Source organism: Plecotus auritus (assembly GCF_963455305.1).
Source record: "Plecotus auritus genome assembly, chromosome: 3".
Classification (NCBI taxonomy): Eukaryota; Metazoa; Chordata; class Mammalia; order Chiroptera; family Vespertilionidae; genus Plecotus; species Plecotus auritus.
In genome coordinates this window covers 128,177,428-128,186,049 of record NC_137772.1, presented here as the reverse complement: position 1 = coordinate 128,186,049, position 8,622 = coordinate 128,177,428, and the positions used below count along the sequence as shown (strand labels likewise).

General features: G+C 42.4%; 1 pseudogene across 1 annotated transcript; it reads right to left on the bottom strand.

Moving 5' to 3' along the window:
• LOC308244797 (dolichyl-diphosphooligosaccharide--protein glycosyltransferase subunit TMEM258-like) lies at positions 1–224 on the bottom strand (annotated as a pseudogene). The gene has a single exon. The product of its transcript is annotated as a dolichyl-diphosphooligosaccharide--protein glycosyltransferase subunit TMEM258-like (transcript).
• Positions 225–8,622: the final 8,398 nt, after the last annotated feature.

The window sequence follows — 8,622 nt, the reverse complement described above, 5'->3', positions numbered from 1 at the left end:
TCATACGAAGATGCCAACCCAGAGCAACAGGAAGAGGACCCCAAAGCCCATGAAAAGCGAGGCCACGAAGGAGATGAGGAGCTCCTTGTAGCTGTCCCGAGTGTACTTGGGGACGTGACCTCATACACGAAGAACCAGGTGGTGAAGAACATGCCAATGGCCAACAGCACCACAGTCAGGTGGGGGAAAACCGCTGGGTTCACGGGGCTGGTGTACCTGCTCATGGCCTCGAGCTCCTAGGGCAGTGGTCGGCAAACTCATTAGTCAACAGAGCCAAATATCAACAGTACAACGATTGAAATTTCTTTTGAGAGCCAAACTTTTAAAACTTAAACTATATAGGTAGGTACATTGTTATTAACTTAATTAGGGTACTCCTTCAATCACACTGTACATGCGTGCCTGCACGTGGTATTTTGTGGAAGAGCCACACTCAAGGGGCCAAAGAGCCGCATGTGGCTCGCGAGCCGCGGTTTGCCGACCACTGTTCTAGGGGAACAGAGGAGATCAGAGCCAGGAAAGAATCCCATGACTTCAACCTGGGGGGGCGAGTGGGGCTTTCAAGGAGCCTCATGCTGCCGTGACTGCTTACGGCCTGTCTCAGCCTGGGGAATGTGGCAGTCCTTCACCAACAACAAGTGGTGCCGTTTGGGGGTGACAGCAATTGCATCTGAAACTACGGTGGCACTTTGTCATTTCACATTTTGCCAGGCACTGGGTAATCGGCCACTCCTAACTATTGGTTTTCTTATCTGTAAATAGTAGTACTTGTTATCTCCTCCATTGAGTTATTTGTGTTGGTTAGATGAAATAATTGAACAGAAATACTTAGGCATAGTGGCTGGCCTCAATAAGTAATAGTTGTGTATATGTTTGTATTAAGCAGAATGCATCCTAGTATCCCCAGAGATGTCTGGATACCTGCTGATACTCATTCTAATTCTTCAGCACTGATCATACCAGTAAATTTATCTGAATCAGGCTGTGTTCATTGGGAGAGGCTGAGTGCAGGACAAAATATTTGTTCTTAATTGAGTGCACTGTATAATGTACTCAAGTGATCATATTATGTATTCTATAACCCTGCAATTGAGGAGGTACACCTGGCCCAGCAAAGTGCACATATCCAGGTTAGGCGACGTAGGACTGTCTTAGTCCCATGCTGGGTTAGAGGGAGACATTATTATGCTTCCAGAAAGTCAGTGTGATTCTCGCTCTCTCAGGATTTGAGAGTTTAGAAGCTTGCTCCACATTGTCTTAAAGAAGATTATTAACCATTTTTCTGTGTATCCTAACTGTGTAATCATCTCTCTGAATCATTTAGATAAGTAAACCTTGATTTATCCAAATGGTATCTATGTCTGGTCTTTCTGTCCATTTGTACCTGATATTGACATTAGTTGATAGAGTGGTTGGTCATGCTCTATATTGCATAACCATTTTCTTGAATCCTGGATTCCTAGGAGGTGATGCAGGCAACAGTTTTCTTTTCCTCCACAGCTACCCTTCAAGCCTGCTTTGTTACCTCTCCTTTCACCTCTCCTCATTAGGAGCTTGAGCATCCTAGGAAAGTACTAGTCACTTGTGGGTTTTAGAACAACCTAATTTTTAGGAGTCAAATAGTTCAGTCTAATATAAATAAAAATGTGTTCTTGTATACAATTCAAATATTTTTCTCTCTCCCAATACCCCCCAGGTTTGATAAGAGGGGGAATGGAGGTGGGGACAGAGGTGGAGGGAATCTGTTTTGACAAGCTTGTTCCACCTCCTCCCCACCCTAGCCACTAACTGCTGTTTTTGCTCCCTGAAAATCAGGTCTTACTTGACTAGTCCTATTATAACCTGGCATCACAGATTTTTGTGTGGCAGATGCCTGAATGGTCCTGTCTTTCTCCCTTGGGCACCGAGTCAGTTGGTTAACTCTTCCCCCATCCTCTGGGACCAATAGGTCTCAATTCCCTGAAGTGGGTGCAATCCTCTTCAGTTAATTTCTTACCAACTAGATCTTGGTTTCTGATATACTTGAGGCCTAGCTATACCTCTTTTTCTAGATTTTATTGGCACTTCTTTGTATCTGTACAATAACTCTGTCTTCCCATGTCTGCCCCCCCCACACACACACACACATTTATATACACACATTCACACTCGAACTACTTTGATATAATTTCTATTCCTCATACCAAAAGAGGCCTAATTAAATTATGGGAAAACTGATCAGGGCAAAGGGAATTAGACAGGCTTGAGAAAGATGTCATTCATGCCATGGAAAAGTCTTATGACTGTATTTCTGCTTCATAGCAGTTGACATTGGTCCACTGGTCAGAATATGTGCCTTCATCAGGTATAGTGACTTCCTTCCTTGAAAGATTGAAAGAATAAATGTAGATAAATTCTTCCTCTTTAGTTCCTCCTCCCCCCCCTTTTTTGAGACTAGAACTTGACCATTGCCCTTCTGTTAGCATGTTTCAAGACAATTAGGTAACAGGTTGTTGTTCCTTATTTTATTGTTATAGTCCAGTCCTATAGATATTTGGACCTTGGTTCATCTTGGATATTTCCTATGTTTCTTCAGTAACACATATAAAATGCACCTTTCAGTGTGAATTCCTACTAAAAATAGTATACTAAATTTAGCTATTGAGACCCAACTCCAATGGCCTAAACAACACAGAAGTTGATTTTTCTCTCATTTGAAAGAAATCTGAAGGTAGGTAGACCAGGATTGGTATTCTGGCTTTATGATATCATCAAAGACCTATGTTCATAATATTTTTTTCTGTTACACCTTCCATAGCACATGATTTTATTCTTATGTTCCTCATGGTCCAAGACAGCTGTTGGAGACCCAGCATTGTCTAAGTTCCAAGCAGTAGGAAGGAAGAAGGAGAAAGGCAAAAGGGATGTACGCCAGCTATCTCCTCCTCTAAATGGAATATAACTGGACTATAACAATAAAATAAGCAACAACAACCTGTCATCCAATTGTCTTGAAACATGTCATAGGAAGGGCAATGGTCAAGTTCTAGTCTCAAAGACAGGTATCGAAAGACTCATCTTATATGCCCAGCTGGCTGTGGCTCAGTGGTTAAGCATCAACCCAGGAACCACAAAGTCACAGGTTCAATTCCTGGCCAGGGCATATGCCTGGGTTTCAGGCTTGATACTCAGTAGGGGACCTCAGGAGGCAGCCAATTGATGATTCTCATCATTGATGCTTCTCCCTTTCCCTTCCTCTCTGAAGTCAATAAAAATGTATTTAAAAAAAAGACTCATCTTATGTCTCCCACATACATCTAATTAGCCACATTTACCTATAAAGGAAGCTTGGATATGTAGTCGTTTATTTGGTTAGTGTGCCACTTTGAACAGAATTGGGATTATTTTTTAAGGAAAAAGGAAAGAATGAAAATTAGTGGCCACAAGATAGCTTCCCTTCTTAATTTTATTTTGACATTGACAAGCTTCTTTCCCTCTTATGCTCATTCACTATCATTATCAGGTCATGAAAGCAACTTTTTCTCATCCCATCCCTTACACTCACCAAATGAAGGACATAATTTTTAAAAAAATGATCACGTTAGGGGAGAAACCAAGATGGCAGCATAGGTAAACACCTAAACTGCTGCCTCACACAATTTCAAAACTACAATTAAAAGATAAAATGGACACCATCCAGAATCACAGGAAGGCTGGCTGAGTAGAAATTCTACAACTAGAAGTAAAGAGAAAAGCACATTGAGACTCAGAGGAGCTGCAAAAGGCTGAGGTACGGTGACGCGCAGGCGCACAGAGAGGACTGGTGGCTGAGTACGTGGCTGGCTTTCTCAAGTGGGAGGGAGACAAAAACTCCCGCCTGCACTGAACTCCAGTTCCCGGCGAGACCCTGGGGACCCAGACTCATACAGGGGAATCTGGACTGTCAGGAAAAGAGAAAAGCACACTGAGACTCAGGAGAGCTGTGGAAGGCAGAGGTCTGGAGGTGCGCGTGTGCAGAGAGGACTGCCTGCTGAGTGTGCAGCTGGCTTTCTCAAGCAGGAGGGAGACTGAAGCTCCCAACTGCGCTGAACTCCAGTTCTGGGTGAGACTCTGGGAATCCAGACTCATTCGGGGAGAAACTGGACTGTCTGGCAGCGGGCAAAACTCAAGGGCAGCTTTCTCTCAGAGGTGCTTGCAGCGATTACCAAGGGACACTGAGACCCAGGGGCTTCATAGGGCAGGGCTGATGGGAAGCCAAGGCTGTCTGCTCCGCCCTGAGACTCCGCCCCATCCAAGCTGAGCACAGAGGCTTTTGCAATTTTGCAAGTCTTGTCTCATAAGACTGTCTCCAGTACAGAAGTTCTCCCAGCGTAGACACAGCTGATCCTCACAGCCAATGGGCCTGGTGGTCAATTCCTCCCAGTGATACCAACAACAGTCAAGGTTTAACTACAACAAGACTGTGCACACACTCCACAAAGGGGTGCACCAAGAGTGTCCACCTCAGGTAACTGGGGAAGCTGAGCCACTGGGCCCTAGAGGACACCTAGCACACAAAGCCACTCTATCAATTCAGGGAAGCAGCGAAAATGCAGAGACAAACAGAACACAAATGAAAGAAATGAAGGAAAGCAAACGACTGGATATAGAGTTCAAAACCATGGTTATAAGGTTTTTCAAGAATTTCCTAGAGAAGGCCGATAAATTTAGCGAGACCCCCGAGGATATGAAAAAGGACCAACTAGAAATTAAACGTACACTGACTGAAATAAAAAATATTATACAGAGACCTAACAGCAGACTAGAGGACCGCAAAAATCAAGTCAAAGATTTGAAATACAAAGAAGCAAAAAACACCCAACCGGAAAAGCAAAAAGCAAAAAGAATAAAAAAATTTGAAGATAGTGTAAGGAGCCTCTGGGACAACCTCAAGTGTACCTACATCCAAATGATGGGGGTGCCAGAAGAAGAGAGAGAGCAAGATACTGAAAACCTATTTGAAGAAATAATGACCGAAAACTTCCCCCACCTGGTGAAAGAAATAGACTTACAAGTCCAGGAAGTGCACGGAACCCCAAACAAAAGGAATCCAAAGAGGACCACACCAACACACATCATAATTAAAATGCCAAGAGCAAAGGACAAAGAGAGACTCTTAAAAGCAGCAAGAGAAAAACAGTTAGTTACCTACAAGGGAGCACCCATACGACTGTCAGCTGATTTCTCAACAGAAACTATGCAGGCCAGATGGGAGTGGCAAGAAATATTCAAAGTGATGAATAGCAAGAACCTACAACCAAGATTACTCTACCCAGCAAAGCTATCATTCAGAATTGAAGGGCAGATAAAGAGCTTCACAGATAAGAAAAAGCTAAAGGAGTTCATCACCAACAAACCAGTATTATATGAAATGCTGAAAGGTATTGTTTAAGAAGAGGAAGAAGAAGAAAAAGGTAAAGATAAAAAATATCTATCAACAAGTGAATCTAAAAATCAAGTGAATAAAAAATCTGATGAACAGAATAAACTGGTGAATATAACAGAATGAGGGGCATAGAAAGGGAGTGGACTGACAATTTTCGGGGGGAAAGGGGAGTGGGGGGTACAGGAAGAGATTGGACAAAAATCGTACACCTATGGATGAGGACAGTGGAGGGGAGGTAAGGGCAGAGGGTGGGGTGGGAACTGGGTGGAGGGGAGCTATGGGGGAAAAAAAGAGGAACAATTGTAATAATCTGAACAATAAAGATTTATTAAATTTAAAAAAATGATCACGTTAAATTAAATATATTCACTTTCATGAAAAACTCCCTAGACTGCTTTCATTTTTCTCATTTCTTGGGTTATATGTCTAAACTTTGCCAGGAAACAGATAATTCCTGTTCTGATCTGTTGTTGGAAACTTGTTTTGGCTTTAGGCTTTTCTCCCAATCTTGTTTTATTGAAATATTTCAAACCAACAAAAAAATTGAAAGAGTACAACAATAAAGATCTATATACTTTGCGTGTAGAGTCGCCAATTGTTAACATTTGTCACAGTTTCATTATTGATCTTACTCTTTATAAATGTTGTCATTGGATCTTTTAAAAATTTAATAGTATTTTTAACGAGAAAGGACACTATCTAAATCTTTAAAGTTAACAGACTCCTTCTGAGAATAAATTCAAGATAGAAGGCAACTGGGTATATACAGTATCTAAAGGTAACTTCTCTCTCGGTAGGATCAGACCATACATATTACAGATCTCTTTAATAGACGTGAGATTCCTACTTCCTTTATGTGTTAGAGCCTTTTGACTGATATTTCTCAAAGGGTTATCCTGATCTGAACATACCATTGAAGAAAACTTAGTTAAATATTTTAATTTTAATCAAAATTAGAAATTTTTCACAGTGCTATTGCATTTCAGATAATTCAGTTTGATTATGACATTAACAATGTCATCATACAACCAGTAAATCAACAAAATATGGGGATTCTTAATAGAATTCTCACAATATAAAAGGGGGGACGCAAAGGGGCTTGCCATAGAATTTAGAATCTGAATCACTTGCTTCATCATGGAAAGAAGTATTTCATGCAGAACTGATACATGGGTTGGTGGTCCCATAAGGTTCAGGTCCCATAATGTTCAAGAAGAATATTTGGAGCATCATTTGGAATAGGATGTGTTACTCTCCCTAGATAAGGGAGGTTAAATTCAGTGCTTCATGGTTTTGCCTGGCTGGATAGGTTTTAGGCATAAAGATTGTGTGATTATCATTTTACTGTCAAGTTTTAAAATTTAATAACCAAATAATTTGGCTTTCATAGAAACTGCTTTCATTGGAGTTTTATTTCTGTAAAACCTAAGATATAAAGTCTTTTCTTTTTGCTAATAAGACAAACAGAAGTTATCTGAGAATGGTTCTCTGAGGTCCTGTTTTATTTTATTTTATTTTTTAAAATATATTTTTATTGATTTTTTACAGAGAGAAGGGAGAGGGAGAGAGAGTTAGAAACATTGATGAGAGAGAAACATCTATCAGCTGCCTCCTGCACACCCCATACTGGGGATGTTCCCGCAACCAAGGTACATGCCCTTGATGGGAATCCAATCTGGGACCCTTGAGTCCGCAGGCTGACGCTCTATCCACTGAGCCAAACCGGTTAGGGCTGAGGTCCAGTTTTAAACTTGGTGCATTTAGAGGCATGTGGCAGATTGTAATATTCAAATATTCCAGTTGCCATTTCTGCAGTGCTCCACTCTGGAATTTTTGGAGTTACTGGAGCATAATTTAAACTACTCTGAAATGAATGAATTTTGGAGGGACACAATTCAGTCCATAGCAGGTGGCAATGTCCAAGCTCAGCGCAGGAGGAAGTGCTGCATTAAGGGGAGTTATGAGATGTAAGGTTAGTAAGAGCCAGACTAGAACCACTGAGTTTTTTATTAAGGCAATGTCGTGGTGAGAATTCTGTTTTAGGAGAGCAAATCTGGTGGTTGCTTATGGATAAGTTCATTGCAAGGAAAAAATCGCATTTACAGGAGTACTGCAACAATTCCCAATAGAAAAATAAAGACCTACGTTATGATGGCATCACCTAAAAGGCACCGCCGCCAGGAACCCTTTCTTGATCCTCTCTCTAGAGGGAATCTCTTCCTTAACCCCCCTTTTTTCTTCTTATGTTTAAGGACTGCTCACCGAACACATAAATCTCACTTTATATTATATACTTGTTTCTGTAGTTTTTTAAATGCCTTTCTTTTGCAGTTCCTCTAGTGATAGCAGTGGCATCGGAGAGCCGCAAAGCCGAGAGGTAGCGGTCCGGGAGGGAACCCGCGCTCTGCCCCCAGGTCCCGCACTCTGAGCATGCAGGAAACGCTGACACTATTTACAGACTTTACATCCTTTGCCACTCAGGCCTGTCCAGTTCTGTTTGCTCAGCACCACGAACAGGGCCAGCAACCCCACCTACGAAAGGACGTTCTCCTGGATTTTCTTTTTTTTTTTTTTAAGTATATTTTATTGATTTTTTACAGAGAGGAAGAGAGAGGGATAGAAAGTTAGAAACATCGATGAGAGAGAGACATCGATCAGCTGCCTCCTGCACGCCCCCTACTGGGGATGTGCCCGCAACCCAGGTACATGCCCTTGACCGGTATCGAACCTGGGACCCTTCAGTCCGCAGGCCGACGCTCTATCCACTGAGCCAAACCGGTTAGGGCATCTCCTGGATTTTCTTGGTGGCCGCAGCATCGGCCCCGCATGCCTTGGAGCACAAAGGTGGTGCTCACGTCGTTGAACCGATGAGTGAACCGGTTGATTGATTGCCAAACTGTTAGGAAGCACATACCTCCTCGTTTTTCAAAGGGTGGCAGGCAACGAAAGACTAAAATCACCTTTTTTCCTGTAAGAGGGAGGATAGAAATGATCAATAGGGCCCTCCCAACTCTGGGATTCTGCGCATCCTTTTAGGATGTAGGCAAGGACATAAGCATTAATGGAGATACAACAGCGCTGGAATACAGATAACGCCAGCGTGGTTGCCAAAATAGAACTAAAAGAGAAATAGTGTGGTTTTGTTGGGAGTCTACCTCCAGAGAGTAGGCGGGGACCCAACCCCAGTCCCAGGGTGCTTTGCGCGGCACGCCGACCCC